The following is a 22,328-nucleotide window of genomic DNA, read 5'->3' as shown; positions in this document are numbered from 1 at the left end:
CGCCATGGGTCAGCTGTGACTTGACAGCACTTTCCAACACCAAGGCCAGGAGGCTGAGGGCTGATACAGCGCAATAGACACCATGCCACACCCTTGCATTCGGTGTTAATCAGTGGGCGGACCATTTGATCCCACTGGCAAAACCCCTCCTCTGACAAGGATGCACTGGAAAGACAGGTGAAACCAGGGTTGCCAACTCCAGATTGGGAAATTCCTGGAAAATTTGGGGTAGAGTCTGGAAGGAGTGGGGTTTGGGGAGGGGAGGGACCTCAGTGGAGAATAATGCCATCGAGTCCACCCACCAATGCAGCGGTTTTCGAGCGGAACTGATCTCTGTAGTCTGGAGATCAGTGGGGATTCTGGGTGATCTCCAGGCCCTAGGTTTTTGGCCTTCTTTTTGTCCTCACTTATTCCTTTCCTAGTTGTGGCCACCTCCTCTAAAAGGTGTATTTATCCATTGCCCTTCCACCAATGGGCTTTGTCCACCTCCAGCCATTGCAGGCTGGTCAGCGAAGCTGGTCTACTTTGGACGAAGGGTAGAGAAAAAGGGCTCACATTTTTTTCCTAGAGCGGAAGGGCTACAGTTTGGGTCGCAGGTCGAAGGGCATAAAGAGGAACTGATCCATGGTCAACTTTGGATGGGAGACCACCAAGGAAGTCCAGGGTTGCTGTGAGGAGGAAGGAAGTGTCAAACCACCTCTGAAGATCCCTCACCTTGAAAACTCTATGGGGTTGCCATAAGTCAGCTGTGACTAGGGTTGCCAGGTCCCTCTTCACCACCGGCAGGAGGTTTTTGGGGTAGAGCCTGAGGAGAGCCAGGTTTGTGGAGGGGAGGGACTTCAATGCCATAGAGTCCAATTGCCAAAGCGGCCATTTTCTTGGCTGGAGATCAGTTGTAATAGCAGGAGATCTCCAGCTACTTCTTGGAGGTTGGCAACCCTAGCTGTGACGTGATGGCCCTTTCCACCACATGAAGCAGCTTTCAGCATCAGGCAGAAATTGGGCAGGCGAAGCAGAGAGAGGCTTTCTGCCTTGACTGCAGACCCATTTCCAGCCCCTGTGGTAGGGATGCCAACCTCCAGCTGAGGTCTGATGTTTTGCCAGATTTGCAGCTGATCTCCAGGCTACTGAGAACAGACCCCCTGGAGGGAACAGCAGTTTGGGAGGGTGGACTCTCTGGCACCACATCCCCACCAAGCATATCTCCTGCCTCCAAACTCTGCCCATCCAGGCTCGGCCCCTACATCTCCAGGAATTTCCCAACATGAACTCTAGGTGGGCCAAGGCGAACTTGGCCTAGCTGGGAAACCAGCTGGAACCCATAAGGCTCTTCTGATGTTCTTTTAAAAGGTAAAGGTGCAAGCATCGGGTGATTCCTGACCCATGGGGTGACGTCACATCCAGATGTTTACTAGGCATCCAAGTCTTAAATTGGATAGTTACCAGTGGTATCTTGGTGTTCTTGGCAACCGCCACAGACAGGGATCCAGAGATGATGTACTGTGGAAGAGAAAAAAGGAGGTCAGAAGGAATTGAAAGGTCTGAATCTGAGCACCGTGTACTCCTGCCTCTGCTCCTCCCACCCACTAGATCAGAGGTATCTAGCACTGGAAATCACTTTGTCATGTGGTCGAGGACTCAGGATCCCAAAATGGAGCGATGTCCAGTCCTAGAATTCCAAAGATTTATCAAACCACGGTAGGTTATGTAGATTGTGGGGTAGCCATAACTATGATCTCTCAAATCCTTTCTTGCAGAGTTTGCAAGTTTAAAGGAGAGTTCAAGCACTTTTCAGCTGTCAATGAACTCTGTTTGCTTAGAGTTACCTTCATCTTGGACAGTAATTTGAAACAGTTATAGAGGAGTTATACTAATTCCTTTTTAATAGAGGTTAAGAGTGGAGATTGGCCTCCTTATTGTGCTATGTCAAATGTCACTCATATGCACATGTGCATTGTTGCATTGTTGACAGTTAAGATTGCACATAGCAAGTAGATTACAATAATCCAGGTGACAGCCAGGTGAAAGCTGGCATCACATGATCACTCAATGACTGAGCAGAAAATCTGGACAGAACTGGACTGAGCAAGTTAGTCCTGGCAACAAGGCAGCCAACAGTTCATTGGCTGGTAAGCTGTGCCATAAGTGTATATATGTGTAATATATTTGTGAAGTGGTGTGGGTGTATTGCGGAGAACTCTATCACTGTGAATAAAATAGCACTTATTTATACATGCTGTCTCTGCTGTATATGTGTAATATATTTGTGAAGTGGTGTGGGTGTATTGCGGAGCACTCTATCACTGTGAATAAAATAGCACTTATTTATACATGCTGTCTCTACTGTATTTATTCGCTGCTGGGGTGGCTAACCCTACTCACAAACGCCATCAGGGCTATGGGCCCAGTACAGCCCAGTACAGTATAAGTGCCTTCTTTGCACTTATGTTGATTATCTCATATTTAGTTATGAACCAATCAGTTACCTAGATCAAAGCTTCTTAAACTGTGGGTCGCAACCCCATATGGGGTTGCATAACTGAATGTGGGGGTCACGGAATTTGTCAACAGTAAAAGGTTTATTTATGATTTATTATCAGTAAATGTTTGATTTGTACACCTATTTTATGTACCTATATACCTGGGGTCACGTAAAAATTTCTCAGGTGAAAAGGGGTCGCAAGTGGAAAAAGTTTACGAAGCCCCGATCTAGATAATAATCACATGGTTATGATAGAACACATTTAGAGAAAGGCGTTTTTCTATGAATGCACACTACTGTGACAAGGGAATCAGAGTTCTCTGGATGGAAGAAGAAGACTAGCGACGAAAGCGCATGGTCGCTTTAGCCTCCTTTAATCCCTGTTTAAGCCAGGATTCAGCCACAATCAAACGCATGCGTTTCGCCGAACGTGCGTACGATCCTGGCTGAATCCTGGCTGAAACAGGGATTAAAGGAGGCTAAAGCAACCATGCGTTTTCACCCTAGGTGAGATTTCTTGGGAGACAACCTGGGCTTTTTGATAATCCCTAAGAGCAGTGAGACAAATGCTGAAACCTGATTTGCTTTTGAAACTATTACCTGCTATAATATGATTATGTAATACTAGGAACTTTGATAATGTCAGCATTTATCTTCACATTCATTGTAGGGTTAACTTTTTCATGCCTGTATTTTCCTAAGAGAACAGTCTCCTTTCTCAATAAAAGATAAACGTTTCTGCAGGTTTTCCATCTCAGTTACTGTTAAAAACTCAAAGAAACAAACTCACCCCCTTACTTTTTTTGCATTATCAGAATGACTGTTAATCATGAAACATAAATTCCAGAGAACTCTGCTGCCTAAACAGTTTTGCACAGGCGAAGCCTTTAAAGGTGTTTAGTTCAAGCCCTCCAGCTGGATCTCTCCTTACAGTGGGGCACGAAAGATCTCCTGAAGCTCAGAACATGAATGGAAAAGGACATCATGCGTTTCTGGAAGTTCTACTTTGAGGATAACTTCTGAAAATGGATCACTTCTTGAGTCATAACCCCACCCCCAATCCCTCTGCTGATTGCAATCATACACAGTCATTGTGAAAGTTATACAGAAAGCTCTTGGCCAGGTACCCCCTCTCCTGTCCAAGGGTAGAGTATGAGGATGCCCCCCAATAACTTCTGCCTACTCTTGCAGGATATCTTGAGATGCCCCCCTGTGTTTGGGGGATTCCGAGCAAAGAAAAGCCACCAGAGTATTCAGACCAAAGTTCTGTTTTGTGCAACAAAGTTCTCGTCTCTTTAAGAAAAGCTTTTAGTTCCTTTGTATGTAACATTGCCTCGTAAAATCCCATGAATGCAATGGATCCATTACAGCACTATATTCATTGCTGAGCTTTAATCAGCTCCCTGGCGAAATATAGGACGGCTGCATTCTCGAAACCACGTTTTTTGTGGGCTGAAAGCCTCGAGGCCTGCTTCTTCCAAACCTGCATGCGGATAATTACCGGGATTCCCATCCAATATGGAGTTATGATATGACTGACATGGAGATAGATTCTAGTACTATTTCGTGCCATGGCTCTCACAATCCCAAAAGCGAGTTCCAGGATGCCAATCAGGATCTGCGTGATCTGCCGTGACAGAGGGAAATGGCCTGTTAGAATCATCTTGTGTTCCACAGCCAAATTAAGAAAAGGGTCGCCATTTTTTTCTAACATGGTGGTCATTTCTGTGTATGGCGGAGGACAGGAATGCCGTACCCTCATGTGTGAAGCGTGGCCAACACTAATCCCTAGACTGGAAACCCCACAGGTTTCAGACTAAGGGAAAATGGAAGAAGAAGAAGAGTTGGTTTTTATATGCTGACTCTCTCTACCTTTTAAGGAGAATCAAACCGGCTTACATTCGCATTCTCTTCCTCTCCCCACAACGGACACCTTGTGAGGTAGGTGGGGCTGAGAGTGTTCAGAGAGAACCATCACTCAGCAGGCTTCATGGGGAGGAATGGGGAATCAAACCCAGTGCTCCAGATTAGAGCCCACCGCTCCTAACCATTACACCACACTGGCTCTCCATGTTTCCATGGATTAACACATGAACACATGAAGCTGCCTTATACTGAATCAGACCTTTGGTCCATCAAAGTCGGTATGGTCTATTCAAACCGGCAGGGGCTCTCCAGGGTCTCAGGCAGGGGTCTTTCACATCACCTACTTGCCTAGTCCCTTTAACTGGAGATGCCGGGGATTGAACCTGGGACCTTCTGCATGCCGAGCAGATGCTCTACCACTGAGCCACAGCTACAGGTTTGAGGGTGTAAAGCTCCAAATGGAGCATATTTCTATACATTTTGATCCTGCTTTTCCTCCAAGGAGATCAGGGCAGCAGAAATTGTCCCTCTCCCCAACCCCCGCCCATTATTTTGTCTTCACCAACAACCCTCTGAGGTAGATTAGGCTGAGATGATGACTGACCCAAAGTCACCCGGCGAGCTTCTTGGAGGCAGGGATTTAGACCCAGGTCAATCAGGTCCTACTCCAAAATCTAACCACCATACGTAGCCCATCTCTCATATAAGCCTTTCTGTTAAGTCTTGCATTAAGTGGAGACCTATAAGGCCAGTGACAGTGGTGGAAAGTGCCATGGAGTCTCAGCTGATTTATGGCGATTGTGTAGAGTTTTTAAGGCAAGAGAGGAACAGAGGTGGTTTGCTGTTGCCTACCTCCTCACAGAAACCCTGGACTTCCTTGGTGGTCTCCCATCCAAGCACTAACCAGGGCTGACCCAGCTTAGCTTCTAAGATGGTGCTGCTGCAGTCGTCTTGTTTGTGGCTTCCTAGAGGCACCTGGTTGGCCACTGTGTGAACAGACTGCTGGACTTGATGGGCCTTGGTCTGATCCTATAGGGCCTTTCTTATGTTCTTAAGATATGATGAGACCAGGCTAGCCTGACCTGTCCAGGTCAGAGTAACACAATAGGTTGGCCAGAAGGAAAGAGGGACGAATTGAGACATTAATCATAAAGTGACATAACAGGCACAATTCTTGAGTTGTTTACTCATCTCTTGTGGCCTGCGAGGGCTTCCCCATGCTCCTTACTTACCCCCAGGGCCATCGGTTCACCCCTATACAATTTCTTCAGGTCGCGTGGTGAGGAAGGCCATATTATGCTCTTTGAGATGGAATCCAGCGACGTTAGGTCCATAGTGGCTAGCGAGAAGGTTACGACAGGAATTAGGATTTGGAAGAGGTGCTTGGATTCAGAAGAGGTCAATGAGATGGAGAAAGAGAGGGAGAGAGAAATTAAAACAAATATTTTCAAGTAGGATCACACTTGAGAACCAGCATGGTGTAGTGGTTAAGATGTCGGACTAGGGTCTGGGAAGCCCAGGTTCAAATCCCCATTTGCGCCATGGAAGCTTTCTGGGTGACCTTGGGCCAGTCACACACTCTCAGTCCCGAGCCTAGCAAGTATTTGGATGGGAGACCTTCAAGGAATACCAGGGTCGTGACGCAGAGGCGGGCAATGGCAAACCCCCTCAGAACATCTCTCTTGCCTTGAAAACCCTACGGGGTCACAATAATTCAGCGGTCACTTGATGGCAAAAAAAGGATCCACTTCGGTACAAGGAAGCAATGCCCCTCTTGAATTGGGGTCGCAGCTCTAGATGTGAAACTGGGTGACAAAAGGTCACTGGTCTATAGGGCAGTTGAAAGGGAGTGTGGCAGCTGTGGGGAGGTCATTGTTCACTGATTGGGAATAAATACTTGTGCGGTGCAATTATGACTTCAGTTTGGACTACTCGTCGCATCCCTAACAAGGAATTTCCCCCACACCCTTTTTCTGCTCTGTAAGACCAGGAGGGGAGCCTGCGTGATGTATTGGCCAAGAGCAGTGGACTCTAATCTGGAGAACCGGGTTTGATTCCCCACTCCTCCACATGAAGCCTGCTGGGTGACCTTGGGCCAGTCCCAGTTCTCTCGGAACTCTCTCAGCCCACGCAGAGACAGGCAACGGCCAACCACCTCCCCACGTTTCTTGCCTTAAAAACCCTATGGGGTCGCCATGGGTCAGCTGTGACTTGACAGCACTTTCCAACACCAAGGCCAGGAGGCTGAGGGCTGATACAGCGCAATAGACACCATGCCACACCCTTGCATTCGGTGTTAATCAGTGGGCGGACCATTTGATCCCACTGGCAAAACCCCTCCTCTGACAAGGATGCACTGGAAAGACAGGTGAAACCAGGGTTGCCAACTCCAGATTGGGAAATTCCTGGAAAATTTGGGGTAGAGTCTGGAAGGAGTGGGGTTTGGGGAGGGGAGGGACCTCAGTGGAGAATAATGCCATCGAGTCCACCCACCAATGCAGCGGTTTTCGAGCGGAACTGATCTCTGTAGTCTGGAGATCAGTGGGGATTCTGGGTGATCTCCAGGCCCTAGGTTTTTGGCCTTCTTTTTGTCCTCACTTATTCCTTTCCTAGTTGTGGCCACCTCCTCTAAAAGGTGTATTTATCCATTGCCCTTCCACCAATGGGCTTTGTCCACCTCCAGCCATTGCAGGCTGGTCAGCGAAGCTGGTCTACTTTGGACGAAGGGTAGAGAAAAAGGGCTCACATTTTTTTCCTAGAGCGGAAGGGCTACAGTTTGGGTCGCAGGTCGAAGGGCATAAAGAGGAACTGATCCATGGTCAACTTTGGATGGGAGACCACCAAGGAAGTCCAGGGTTGCTGTGAGGAGGAAGGAAGTGTCAAACCACCTCTGAAGATCCCTCACCTTGAAAACTCTATGGGGTTGCCATAAGTCAGCTGTGACTAGGGTTGCCAGGTCCCTCTTCACCACCGGCAGGAGGTTTTTGGGGTAGAGCCTGAGGAGAGCCAGGTTTGTGGAGGGGAGGGACTTCAATGCCATAGAGTCCAATTGCCAAAGCGGCCATTTTCTTGGCTGGAGATCAGTTGTAATAGCAGGAGATCTCCAGCTACTTCTTGGAGGTTGGCAACCCTAGCTGTGACGTGATGGCCCTTTCCACCACATGAAGCAGCTTTCAGCATCAGGCAGAAATTGGGCAGGCGAAGCAGAGAGAGGCTTTCTGCCTTGACTGCAGACCCATTTCCAGCCCCTGTGGTAGGGATGCCAACCTCCAGCTGAGGTCTGATGTTTTGCCAGATTTGCAGCTGATCTCCAGGCTACTGAGAACAGACCCCCTGGAGGGAACAGCAGTTTGGGAGGGTGGACTCTCTGGCACCACATCCCCACCAAGCATATCTCCTGCCTCCAAACTCTGCCCATCCAGGCTCGGCCCCTACATCTCCAGGAATTTCCCAACATGAACTCTAGGTGGGCCAAGGCGAACTTGGCCTAGCTGGGAAACCAGCTGGAACCCATAAGGCTCTTCTGATGTTCTTTTAAAAGGTAAAGGTGCAAGCATCGGGTGATTCCTGACCCATGGGGTGACGTCACATCCAGATGTTTACTAGGCAGACTTTGGCCATTTATGCACGGGAGGTTTTGCCTTGGATTTGCCACTTAGATGCACATTTTCCCCATCCAAATTCTCAAAACGCTGCATGGGAGCTTATTGTTGAGTTTTGAGAATATGGATGGGGGGAAAGTGCATCTAAAGAGTGGCAAGTCCAAGGCAAAACCTCCCGTGCATAAATGGCATTTGTTTACTGGGTGGTTTGCCAGAGCCTTCCCCAGTCGTTTTCCCTTTACCCCCCAAGCAAGCTGGGTACTCATTTTACCGACCTCGGAAGGATGGAAGGCTGAGGCCATTTAAGCACGGGAGGTTTTGCCTTGGCTTTGCCGCTCTCTGGATGCACATTTTCCCCATCCGAATACTCCAAACTCTGCATGGGGGCTTATTGTTAAGTTTTGAGAACTTGGATGGGGGAAATGTGCATCTAGAGAGCGGCAAAGCCAAGGCAAAACCTCCCGTGCAGAAATGACCTAATGACTGAAAGGCCAGGTGCCCCTCTCTAGGGAGGTCATTTAATAATGGTGGGGCTGCCACCAAAAAGGCCCTCTCGTGTGTGCCCACCAGAGGACATTCTTTGATTGATGGGACAGTCAGGAGGGCATCTCCCTGTGATCTAAATTCCTGGGCAGGAATATCTGGGAGAAAACAGTCCTTTAGGCACCCTGATCCCAAGCCATCTAGGGCATGAAAGGGCAAAGCCAATGTGAGACGACAAGAGTCACCGGAAAAGACAGTCATGCTAGGAAAGGTTGAGGGCAGAGGGAAAAGAGGAAGAGATGGATTGACTCAATAAAGGAAGCCACAGTCTTCAGTTTGCAAGATCTGAGCAAGGCTGTCAAAGATGGGACATTTTGGAGGACTTTCATTCATAGGGTCGCCATGAGTCGGAAGTGACTTGACGGCACTTAACACACACACAGAGATGCACATTTCCCCCATCTGAATTCTCCAAACTCTGCACGGGGGCTTATTGTTGAGTTTTGAGAATTTGGATGGGAAAAACGTGCATACAGAAAGCGGCAAATCCAAGGCAAAACCTCCCGTGCAGAAATGCCCTTTGCCTGCAGAACTGCAGCTGCCCACTCTGCGCCACGGGGCTCTCCCGGGCCGTCTGCCCCCAAACCCAGCCACCCGCTCCCTAGCCGCCCGCCCCCGACTCACCCACCCCAGCAAGGGGCGCGCGGGGTCCGATCCGGGGCGGAAACCCTCCTGCTTCCGAGGCGGCTTGGGACCCCTCCGGCAGATCCCGGCCCGGCGAGCGGCACCCTGGGCGGCAACAGGCAGCGGGCTCCCCTCCCCTCGGCCGCAGCGGGCGGCGCCGCTCGCCCCGCCCGGCCAGCCGCTCCAGGGCTCCGTCCTTGCAGGGACTCCGGGCCCAGCTGCAGTCCAGACGCCCCGCGCGGGGGGGAGGGGGGGGAGACGCAGTCCTTCCATGGGGGGGGCGCGGGGTGGGAGGGGGAAAGAATGTGCGTGGTCATTTCTGCATGGGAGGTTTCGCCTTGGGTTTGCCACTCTTTAGATGCACATTTTCCCCATCCAAATTCTGGTCATTTATGCCTGGGAGGTTTCGCCTTGGGTTTGCCACTCTTTGGATGCACATTTCCCCCATCCAAATTCTGGCCATTTATGCCTGGGAGGTTTCGCCTTGGATTTGCCACTCTTCAGATGCACATTTTCCCCATCCAAATTCTGGCCATTTATGCATGGGAGGTTTGGCCTTGGATTTGCCACTCTTCAGATGCACATTTCCCCCATCCAAATTCTGGTCATTTATGCCTGGGAGGTTTCGCCTTGGGTTTGCCACTCTTTGGATGCACATTTTCCCCATCCAAATTCTGGCCATTTATGCATGGGAGGTTTGGCCTTGGGTTTTTCCACTCTTCAGATGCACATTTCCCCCATCCAAATTCTGGCCATTTATGCCTGGGAGGTTTCGCCTTGGGTTTGCCACTCTTTGGATGCACATTTTCCCCATCCAAATTCTGGCCATTTATACATGGGAGGTATGGCCTTGGGTTTGCCACTCTTTGGATGCACATTTCCCCCATTCAAATTCTGGCCATTTATGCATGGGAGGTTTCGCCTTGGGTTTGCCACTCTTCAGATGCACATTTCCCCCATCCAAATTCTGGCCATTTATGCCTGGGAGGTTTCGCCTTGGATTTGCCACTCTTTAGATGCACATTTCCCCCATCCAAATTCTGGCCATTTATGCCTGGGAGGTTTCGCCTTGGATTTGCCACTCTTCAGATGCACATTTCCCCCATCCAAATTCTGGCCATTTATGCATGGGAGGTTTCGCCTTGGGTTTGCCACTCTTTGGATGCACATTTTCCCTATCCACATTCTCCAAACTCAACAATAAGCCCCCGTGCAGAGTTCTGGGAATTCCAATGGGGAAAATGTGCATCCAGAGAGTGGCAAATCCAAGGCAAAACCTCCCGTGCAGAAATGGAGTGTGTGTTGAGTGCCGTCAAGTCGTTTCTGACTCATGGCGACCCTATGAATCAGACCATTGGTCCATCAAGATCAATATTGTCCGCTCTGACTGGCAGCGGCCTTCCAGGGTCTCAGGTCTCTCACATCACCTCCTACTTGATTCTTAACTGGATCTGGGACCTGTGTGAGAAGCAGAGGCTCTTCCACTGAGTTGCAGCCAACTCAGGAAGGGGTCTGCCTATTTTTGGAGGCATTCCTATCCATATGATTTGCTCTGATTTCTGCCTCTCCATCTCCTTCATAGCTTCTGCCTTCAAATACCTGGCCTGGCTCATGACTGCAGTCACCGACAGACATCTCCTCAGGGGTCACCATGGATCTCAGGAGCTCTGAGGTACTCAAGTCCTTCTCAAGCAGCAATGAAGCACCTTCTATGTCTCTACCACTGAAGAAGTTCTACAGGGGGGAGCTGATGGCCCTGGGGATGAGTACGAAGTGTGGGGTGGGAGTTCATTCATTTAGATGCTGTCTCTCCAGAGTCCTGCTTGAGGCAGCTTACCAGTAAAACCATAAAATCATAAACACATTATATGTGACCAATACAAAAACAAAATTAGCAATTTAAAGCATAAAATAATCATTGACTTTAAGAAAATAACTAAATAGCTCTAAGGAAAGGTGTCAGGATCAGGCGTCTGTCCCTAGCATCCCATAAGCAAACTCATCCAGAGTAGATCTCATTCAGGTAGATCTGAAGCAATAAGACTTTATTGGGAGCAAAAGGCAGATATAAGAGCTGACTGCCCACTGGCAGGTGAGGCTGGTAATGGCGAACATAGGCAGGTTACATGTTTAAAGGCACTACAGGCTGCGAAGGTAAACATGGCTAAGCAACCTTGAGATAAGTGATTCCCAGGAAGGAAGACTAAACATTAGCGCAGCTGTACACAGACGTTTACAGGCATGAGAACCAAGGACTTGATGTGTAGCCAGAAACTGGCCTAACTCATGTCAAGAGCCTTTACTCATGCTAATGGCAAAGGCAATTGAATTATTCTCTTGTTCCTGATGCAAGGAGATTGCAGAATTCTCTGTTCCCAGGGAAATCTAGATGGTGGATCTCTGTATGAATCCCTGCTCTGGGTTTGCTGCCTTCCAAGTAGGATGCATACATAGAACAGTGACTCATGCAGACTCACAGGGATCCAAGGCTATACATATTTGAATGCTTCTGCTGTTCAAAGCGGAACAGACTTAGGCCTGGTTAATTCTTGGATGGGAGACATTTGAATGTGCTGTTGGCTAGGTCAGAAGAGGCTACAGGTGGAGTATCCCTTATCCGGAAATCCAGTATCCAAAATACTCCAAATGTTTTGAGCGCCCACAAAGGGTAATAAAATGGCACATCACACCAACGGCAGGTTTCCCACAATGCCCCACATGCACTATTAAAAATATTGGATAAAATTACCTTTAGGCTATGTGCATAAGGTGTATATAAAACATAAAAGAATTTCGTGTTTACACTTGGGTCCCATCTCATTATGTATATGCAAATATTCCAAAATATGAAAAAATCCAAAATATGGAACACCTGCTCCCAAGCATTTCGGATAAGGGAATACTCAACCTATAGTACTTTCAGTGTGACGTTAGGTCTGCCCAGATCAAAATGTTAATAATCTGACGTTGAAGAGTTAGTTGCAGATTACAGAAAAGGTGCAGATTACACTGAAGAAAAGCAAAAGTGGTTGCTGGAAGAGCATTGGTTTGTTTCTCATTTCCTGCAAATATAGCTTCATTTGTTCTGGGGATGGCTAATAAAAGCAAACACGAGAAACGGTTTTGCTGGGTTAATATGTGATAAAAGCAGTGTGGTGGTGGAGGAAGGGGGGAAAGTACCATCAAGTAACCGCAAAGTTCTAGCGACTCTGTAGGGTTTTCAAGGCAAAAGAGGGGGTCTGCCATTGTCTGGCTCTGTTGTGTAGCGAGCCTGGATTTCCTTGGGGAGCTCCCATCCAAATATTAACCTGGGCTGACCTTGCTTGGCTTCTGAGATCTGACAAGGTTGGGCTAGGCTGGGCCATCCAGGTCAGGGTTAAAAGCAGTCTGGGTGCGTCAAATGCCAATTTCTAACCGTTAATGTTTTTATTCTCCTTTTAATGACATTTCCAAACATATTTGCATGACTACAAATAGACTTACTGTTGGCCCCAGATTTTTCACACTGCCGACACTCCATTCTAAATGTTCCATACATTGGACGCATTTTGTTAGGAGTAAAGTGGTGGTCCACCAACAAGCACTAAAGCTAACGTCCCGCTCGATTCTCTCTTGGCAGATCACTCAGCTATTCATTGGCATTCTGGAAATTGCTTTTGGCCTTCTGATAAACTTGGTGGGCTCTCATAATTTCATTTACATCCTTTTGCTGATGCCTTGGATTGGAATCCTGGTAATTGTGCGCACGTGAGAGTGGAAAGACCCATCTGAAATGCCTCTGCTTCACAACTGACCATGCTCCGCATCCTGTGTCCTCCAACCGAGGGTAGTCCTTGGGTTGCCAAAAGCTCGGCAAAGGAGGGGCAGCTGTAGGTGATAAAGGGTTTGAGGTGGAATCTTTGGCCCTTTAAGCTGTTTGGAGCAGATATCTTAGCCGGGAATTCCTGCATCTGAATGTTCACTTTTTCCTCTGTTAATTATGGGGAAATTTGCTGCTGTATTTGAATACACATGAAACTGCCTTATCCTGGACCAGTTCCTCAGTCCATCAAGATCCGTACTGTCAACTCAGACTGGCAGTGGCTCTCCAGCCTCTCAGTTAGTCATTCACATCCCCTACTACTAGGGTTGCCAACCTCCAGATACTAGTTGGAGCTCTCCCACTATTACAACTGATCTCCAGCCGAAAGAGATCAGTTTGTCACAGGCTTTGACATATCAGCACATGAACGATAAGATTGTGTTGTACATATGCAGCAATTATTCATTGTAAAACCTAAAACTACACATACAAACTACACAAACTGAACTGCAAACAGAATACATCAGAGGTTTCTAAGACAGAAAAGCCTGCTTATGTATTGATAGGGATTTGTATTCTTACAATTGCAAAGTCAGCACAGATGTGACTTTTTTCCTTCTCTATGACTCATTGCCAGCTGGAGAAAGGAAAACAGTTTTCAAGATAACTTTAATTCTCACAAAGAAGTAATTTTTACCAAGCAGCTATCCAGATGGTATAATATACTGATTGAGATATACAGACCAAGACATGAAAATGCAATGTAAGCAATAATTGTGTTTTAAGGTTTACATATGTTAACTTGATGCTATTGATTCATAAATAAAATAAGTTTAATAAAGGGTATTTTACTACAGATGAGAATGGTGTTAAAATTGAATATGTAGAATGATTATAAAGCTCAGAATTGGTTGTTTATAGTTAGACAGAATAACCTGATAGATAGGATGCCCATATTTGGAGATGGAAAGGAAATTTACCTAGTACGAGCAGTAAGAAGGAAATTATTATCCTCTCAAGGATCAGTACTTTTTCATGTGCTTGAAATAGTATAAATACAGGCAGAGAGAGGCTAGTTCTTCAGACCTCTCTCAGAGGGTCTCAAGAAGAAGGCTATTGGTAGGGCTGTTGAATTTAAAAAAAATCGGTATAGTTCGGATTCGGCTGAATTCAGCCCGTTTAGATTCGGGATATGCCAAAGTCTGAACTCCCCCACTTTGGATCTGTGTAATTCGGCGGGAATTCAAAGTTCAGGGGAAAAATTCGGCCGAATAAAGCCATTAAAAACCCGCGCCTTTCCGCGGCTCGGGGGGGCATTTTTGGGGGTAGAGGTCCCAAACTTTCAGAGGAGCTTCAAAGGACCCTTCTTGCCAGACCTCCCAAGTTTTGTAAAGATTGGGTCAGGGGGGGCTGAGATATGGGCCCCGAAAGGGGTCCCCCCACCCTTAATGTGTCTCTGACCAGAGCTTGCCGCCCATGCACAAAGCTCCCAGCCCCGACAAACAGCTGATGAGAGCAAGGGCGGGGCAGGTGCTAAGAACTTTGCAAAGCAACACAACTGTAAAGCAACCCCTTTGCAAACATGCAAAGGGCGGGGAAGGTGTGAAGAATTTTGCAAAACAATACAACTGCAAAGCAACACAAGCACGCAATGCAACACCTTTGCAACAGTGCAAAGCAACACCTGACACCTGGGAGTTTGCATACCATGGAAAGGGACAGAGGCAGCTAGCTATGCATAATGAGCAGGAGGGGGTGGAATTTCTCCTTTTGCATTGGACTTGGGACCAGGCAGATGCATTCTTTAAGTCACCATTTGAAAACCAGTTTTGAGCAAGCATCAAAATAACCTAACTGATCTTATGAATGAGGAAAAACCTGAAGAATTAAAAATGAAGCCCCCCCCTCAAACCAGGGGAGAGAGACTGGAGGGGGAACACACACCCCAGGCAGAACCGGCAAAAGCCCCCTTTGGCTTCCCCCCCACCCACAGAAACTGCTCCCTCCCCACACACACACAGACTCTGCTTTCCCCCCCACACACACACAGAAAAGAAAAATTATAGATTAAAGCCCCCAAAGGGGTCTTACTGTGGCTGTCTTCTGTTCCAGCAGGAGGGGCTGGGAGGCTGGGTAATCCAATATGATTCCATTTGTATCCAATATAAGATCCATATGTATTAATCTCTCGAGGGTGATCCATTCATCCCAATAGGGAAAAGGGGAAAGCCCATATCTCGGGGGCCCTGACCCAATGTTTACAAAACTTGGGTGGTCTCTTAAAAAGCCTTGTCTGAAGCTCCGCTGAAAGTTTGGGGTCGGCACACCCAAAAATGCTCCCCCTGCAGCCACGGAAAGAGAAAAGGGGGGGAGCCGATATTTCAGCCCCCACTGAACCCATCTTTACAAAACTTGGGTGGTCTCTTAAGAGGGATTGTCTGAAGGTATGATAAAAGTTTGGGGGCTGCACCCTCAAAAAAGCGCCCCCTTCAGCCACAAAAATGGAAAAGGGGAGAGAGGAAAAAGGGGTGGAGCCCATATCTCGGGACCCCCTGACCCAATGTTTACAAAACTTGGGGGGTATCTTAAGAAGCCTTGTCTGATGCTCCGCTGAAAGTTTGGGGTCGGCACACCCAAAAATGCGCCTCCTGCAGCCATGGAAAGAAAAAGGGGGGAGCCCATATCTCGGGACCCCCTGACCCAATGTTTACAAAACTTGGGTGGTCTCTTAAGAAGGCTTGTCTGAATATCCCCTGAAAGTTTTGTGTCTGTACCCCAAAAAATGTGCCCCCTGCAACCACGGAAAGGAGAGAAAGTGCACAAGCACCCCCGCACACACATACACGAGGATTTCCCTCTCTCTCTCTTTCCCCAGCCGAGCCGCACATCAGCTGATTCCTCCAGTACTCAATCCTGACTGATTGGCCAGAAGAAGACCCAGCTTGGCCACCGATTGGCCGGGGGAGGAGAATGCTGCTTACTGAAGGTTATGCTGCTTACTGACGGCCCCGAATTGGCCGAATTTATTCGTGAACTCCCGAACTCACTGAATTCGGCTCCCCGGTTGCCCGCCAGTTTTGAGTTCGGTTCGTCCCGAACTAAAAACCACCGAATCAAGGGAAATTCGGCTGATTTTCAGTTCGGGCCGAACCGAATCAACAGCCCTAGCTATTGGTATTTATGGCTTTATAAATATATTATTCTAGATATTGTGAATTAGATACTTTGAACTAAATCAGACTTATTTGACTGTTATAATTTGAAGTTGGATTTTAAAACTAAATAGTATGTAGAACTTGCTTGCTTTACTGCATACATTGTAAAATACATTGTCACTGCGTACGTTGTCTATGAATGTGAAGACTTTGTAACTTGCATATACACATATATGTACATTTTTACTGTAAGTACATCAGTATAAAAAGACTTGCTTTTTAAAAGTAGGCAAAGTCGTTGAGTTCTGCTTCATGGGTGACTGGCTGAATAAGATAACATATCACTTCTCAGGAAGTGGTCCTTTCTAAGAGCCTGTCACTTCAACAGCATGACCCGCTTCAGTTGGCGAGCCAGCCAGGAGCCCAGACTTGGGTACAAATCCTGGTTTCACTTTCACTTTCACATACATTTTAACCCATGGTCGTATAAATCCTATAGGTTCCTAAAGCACTGCTTAGGAAATGGCTCAACAAATACAATTAGCTCTGCTAAATGATTTAGCTAATCAAGCAGGGGTTCAGCTTGTGCATGGTCAACAATTGGTCTTTAGAATGACAAGTGGTCCACAGGGACTTGGTGATTGGTATATGCGTGGAGTTTTGGCATTACAGGACAATGCAAATCCACCAGTTGCCTTGGCAAATCCCACTTTGACTTTGAATCAGGGTCCAATTGATCCTCAAGATATAGTTCTGAGACTTAATCACTTTCAAGCTGAAGGCATAGTGGGTCAAGGTAATGCAACAGCTATGGAAGGCACCACCAGACATGGGCCTTTCATATAGACTGGCAACCTGAGCATCCATTTGCAGCAGGATTTTTACCTATTACTGCAGAGGAAAATGCTGTCTTACCAGCAGCACAAAGGGAAGCTGAGTTGACATTTCTGAGTAGAGTGACTAACAGAATGATTCAACACAGAGCACTAGGATTGGGAGCACAAGCACCAATAGCACCTCATGGTATAGCAACCATACCAGTGAGTCAGCTTCGTGGAGTAGTTGGAGACACTCCCGCTGACATAAAGAAAGTAGCAGTCTGGCTTTCGAAGAAGACAAGAGCCCTAGATGGGACAATGCCTATTAATATTCCTGAATTAAGGGCAAGGGTTGTGAATGCTTTACTTGTAATCATCCTTCATTGTCTTTGAGAGCAGAGGAGGCTGGAATCTGGCCTCAGGTCATCGGACATTTCTACAAAAAAGCCTGGTGATCTTAATTCCTGGGCAGGAATATCTGGGAGAAAACAGTCCTTTAGGTACCCTTATGCCAATTCATTTAGGGCATGAAAGGGCAAAACCAACCTACCCAATCCTTTATGCTGGAGATGCCTGGGGTCGAACTGGAGACCTTCTGCATTTAAGGCGGATGCTCTCCAACTAAGCCCCTTTCCCCTGCCCAGGAAACTGGGATGATTTCCCCAGTTTCCCCAGTCATTCAAATACGATAGAAAGTAATTGACAGCAGCATTTGTCAGGCTTGTGTGTATTGTTTGGGTTTGTGCTAGGCAAGCATGGAATTCAGAAGTGGGTTTTTGATCACAGTACCGTGAGAGTTCCCATTGTCATTAATTCAAGGAAGCAAATTTCAAGCTGTGAAAAGAAGCCTGAGGGACGAAAATTTAGGCTTGTGGGACATCGCTGCACATGTTCGAGCCCGTTTTCACATTCACAAGGGACTAGAAACCTGCTTGAAACAAATGGGAACCAAGAGACCCATGGGAAATTTGATCATTTGGCGACTTGCCGCAGCTTCCTGTATAGGTCCTCTGAGGTGGGTAGAACAGGGATTCCGAGCTTACTTCTTACTTAAGTTCTTGACTAGGTGACCTGATGATTTCCTGTCCGAGAAGTCTGTGGTGTAGTGGTTGAGAAGAAAAGTTGGCAGAGATACCAGACATGCTGATTCAGAGTTTGCTTCTGACTTCCTTTTTGCGACTTCCACAGTTTATTATTTCTGGATCCTTGTCTGTAGCGGCTGCCAAGAACCGCAGGATGCCCCTGGTAATGGACCTATTTGGGAATAATTGGGCTGATGAGGGACAAAATAAACTGGCCGATGAAAGATAATATTCTGGATTTTTGAAGGTGTTTTTTCCCTTTTAAGGCACTTCCCTGTTTGTGACTTCAGCTTCCCTTCTATTTTACTTGCATTCACAGTCCTGGGACCTTCCTGCCAATCAGTTTATGAGGCCTCACTAGTATCTACCTCTCTCTAGTGCATTTTGATCCCACCCATCCTGTGAGGAGTTCTGGGCAGCGTACATGTTTCCCCTTCCCCATTTTACCATCACCACAACCCTGCGGGGCAGGTGAGGCCAAGAGACTCATAGGTCAGCCTGTAAAGGGATGTTTTACTCCCTCATCCAATCAGAACGCGGCAGTGAAGGTCCCTACCGGGACCCCACTGAGGGCGCATATCCAACCAGTATGCCAATAACTGCTCTGGCTCCAGCTGGAACATCAGATCAGGTCCAAGGTGCTGGCTTTAACCTTTAACGCCCTAAATGGTCTGGGTCCATTGTATCTGCAGGACCACCTCTCCTGGTATGCTCCAAATATCCAAATCCCACCTGGAGGTTGGCAACCCTGCACTTGGGGGGGGGAGTAACTCTTTAGTGTGCACGTAGAATATTTTTTTAAAAAACCCACCAGGTTATGTTAGCCAGGAAATGAATCGATATTTGGGATGTTGCGCCTCTAAGCTCTTGAATGTGTGATGATCATCCTGCCACTCTCCTTTCTCTTGTGATCAGACATGTGGTTCAAAGCCTGCTTTTGCATTCAGAAGAACCTTGTGAAGTGGTCATTTACTGTGATAGGTAACTAGGTTTCTGGATTGTGTATTTTACTGGAAAATACATTGTCTTACTTAACCAGTTACCCCAAGTAATGATACAAACTTCGAATTATAAAACAATTCTTTTATTGTTAGCTTCTAATTAACTAAAGTAAAAAACACACCAATATATTGAATATATGAAAGTTACATTGTATGAAAAATCTAACAAAATATTACAGAATATAAGCAGATCTGTTCAGTAAAATTACAGCAAAAATGCAAAGTTTGCATACCTCTGGTTGGGCCGTGCTGGGAAAATTCTTTAGACAGACAGCATAGCAGCATAGTCTGCTAAAGAACTTCCAACTACTGAACCATTTCGAACCCCTTATATACTCTTTTTAAGCTGAGTCGTCAGGAGGACTCAAATCCGTTCCCATCTATTACAGCTTTCCCATCAAATCCTTCCCAAGGATCAAAGACATCAGGAGCTTGTTGATGCCAAGAGGTCCCCCCTGAGGGCTCCAAAGGCTGAGGGCCCCCCAAGAGGAGAGAGGGAGGAGGAATTAGACCCTTAGTCCAAAGAAAGCGGAACTTCTCTGGTGGGAGGAAGGAACCGAGATCTCCCAAGGAAACACCAGTTTTGTTTGCTTCCTGTAGGTGAAAGGCTCGCTGGCAATGAACATTGTGAGTGCCGTGGCAGCTGGCTGTGGATTGTGATCGCCTCCGTTTCCATGAAATTCCAAAGGTCACCACCAGGAATAGATTTTGGTAGATGTAAAAACTACCGCAATGACACCAAAACGATTCGAGCTTGCCACGAACGCACCAACATCCTTCATGTGAGTGTGCCTCACAGAGAAGAGGGTTGTGGGGCAGTTTGTTGAGTCTAACGAAAGAGGAGGCGACGTGAGGTTCCTACTCCTTGGCAAGCCTCCCCTTCTGAAAGATAAATGCTGAATCTGATCTTCTAATTCCCACCACGAGTGAGTTTCCCCTCACAGTGTTTGGATGTCCATGAGGGACAAACGTAATGAAGGTTGGGTGGGACCTAATGCTGCCAGATAGACCTTCCCTGCTTCTCCACAACTCTTAGAAGAATGGGGTCCTTCTCCCTTGATTTTCAGTACAGCCATCCATACAAATTGTGTCTGGGATGCTTATGTTTGCAATCAATGGAAAGGCAATTCCGTGTGGCTGATGTGTTGTATTGTACGATGGCCATTCTTTTCGCGCTCACCATCTTAGAGTTCGTCATCGCCATCATCTCTGCGGCCTTGGGGTGCGCCAGCGTGGGTCAGAATGCCTACAGCGAAACGGTAATAAGGGGGGATCATGTTTACAAAACGAAAGCAATCGGCGCTCCCTCCCCGCCTCTCCGTTCCCACGCGCTCCGGGATGTTTGCTCAGGGACCGCCCGGGCATCCTCCCGACGGAGCTTTTCTCCAATGGGCTTCGGCACCCCTGCGGTGCATCTGGGGCGGTCCTCACCCCCCCCACGCGCTCCCTCCCTGGACGGGGAAGCGAACGGTGGGCCTGGGGGCCTCCTCCGAAGGGTTTTTGGGGTAGAGCCTGAAGAGGGCGGGGAGGGGGCTTCAACGCCATAGAGTCCGATGGCCAAAGCGGCCCTTTTTCTCCAGGCGAACTGGTCTCCCTCGGCTGGAGATCAGTTGTAATAGCGGGAGAGGGGAGACATGATAGAGGCCTATAAAATTATGAATGGTTTTGCGGGGGGGTGGGGTGGAGAGGGAGACGTTTTTCTCCCTCTCCCATAATACTAGAACACGGGGTCATCTGCTGAAGCTGGAGGGCGAGAGATTCAAAACAGATCAAAGGAAGTATTTTTTCACAGAACACATAGTTAAATTGTGGAACTCCCTGCCCCAGGATGTGGTGATGGCTGCCAGCTTGGAGGGAGGGCTTTAAGAGGGGAGTGGACATATTCAGGGAGGAGAGGGGTATTCATGGCTGTTAGTTAGAATGGATACTAGTCATGCTGCATACCTATTCTCTCTAGTATCAGAGGAGCATGCCTAATTTTGGGTGCGGTGGAACACAGGCAGGACGGTGCTGCTGCGGTCGTCTTGTTTGGGGCTTCCTAGAGCACTGGTTCCCAACCAGGGGTCCGTGGACCCCCAGGGGTCCGCGAGAACTAAATTAAGGTCCGCGAAACAAAGTTATAAACCCATAATAAATTAATATTTTCAATTAAAAGTTCTCTATTATAAAATATATATTCAAATATTATTCTAAGTTTAAGTTTAATGTTTAATGTTTAACTAACAGTTATGATTAAAGTTTATTTTCAAATTCTCGGAATTTTTATTTTGAACCTTGGGGACCCTGCACCGAACAAAAAAGTCCTAGTGGTCCCTGGTCAAAAAAAGGTTGGGAACCACTGTCCTAGAGGCACCTGGTTGGCCCCTGTGTGAACAGACTGCTGGACCTGATGGGCTTTGGTCTGATCCAGCAGGGCCTTTCTTCTGTTCCTATGAGAGCTCCATCTGGCACCTGGAGGTTGGCAACCCTGCTCCTCCGACAAACGCCCCCCACCCCCCCAACATCATCCCGGTCCGGCTCAAGGGCCTGGGAGCGCCTCCTCCCCTGCGGCCCCGTCGGGGGCCTCCGGGCTGGAGCCGCGCCCGGAGGAGGACGGAGCCCTGGAGCGGCGGGGCGGGGAAGCGGCGCCGCCCGCTCCGGCTGCGCGGATCGCGGAGGGTCGGGTCGCCACGGAAGGTCTCGCTCGCCTGGCCACGATCCGCCGGAGGTGGGTGAGTCGGGGGCGGCTGTGCGCTTGGGGCAGGCGGTCCTGGAGAGCCTCCGTGGGCAAGAGCAGCCGCCGGGCAGACCCCCGAGCCGTGGCTTCGCCCCCACTTTTTCCTGCCCCTCCTCGAAGGGGCGGGCTTCCTTTTCGCTGCCCTTTCGCCAGCTGGGTCCAGATGCCTCCTCGGTTGTAATATTCCGCATGCCTGGAGGTTAGTGCATTCCAGAGGTTCCAGAGGTTAGTGCATTCAGTTCTCGCGATGGGAAGGGAAGGAGGATTCCGGAGCATGAAGTCTGGGCTTGGCATTTTTAGGAGAATGGTGTGCCAACTACTGCGCAACTCGTTCTTCCGATGAAAACGACCGTATGTAATACCCTCGAGGGCAACACAACGCCCAAGGGGTCCATCTAGCCTCGCCAGCCTCCAGCAGAGGCCTGGCGATCACCCAGAATTTCAGTTTTGTTTTTTTGTTTTTATATATATGTATATATATATTTATAACATAAACACACAAAACAAAACAAATACAATAATCAAAAGCAAATACAAAAGAATATCAATTATATAATCTACTTAATATAATCAAAATTACAAAATTCATACTATCCTTTTGACCCACCACCCACCCAAAAAGTGACCCATCACCAGG

The 22,328-nt window shown here is 47.8% G+C and overlaps 1 pseudogene; it reads left to right on the top strand.

The window, feature by feature from the left end:
- The first annotated feature begins 10,768 nt into the window (after positions 1–10,768).
- On the top strand, positions 10,769–19,802 carry LOC130474701 (membrane-spanning 4-domains subfamily A member 15-like; annotated as a pseudogene).
- The last annotated feature ends 2,526 nt before the right edge of the window (positions 19,803–22,328 follow it).

Source organism: Euleptes europaea, chromosome 3 (assembly GCF_029931775.1).
Source record: "Euleptes europaea isolate rEulEur1 chromosome 3, rEulEur1.hap1, whole genome shotgun sequence".
NCBI classification, from domain to species: domain Eukaryota; kingdom Metazoa; phylum Chordata; class Lepidosauria; order Squamata; family Sphaerodactylidae; genus Euleptes; species Euleptes europaea.
This window is presented reverse-complemented; position numbering and strand designations above follow the sequence as displayed.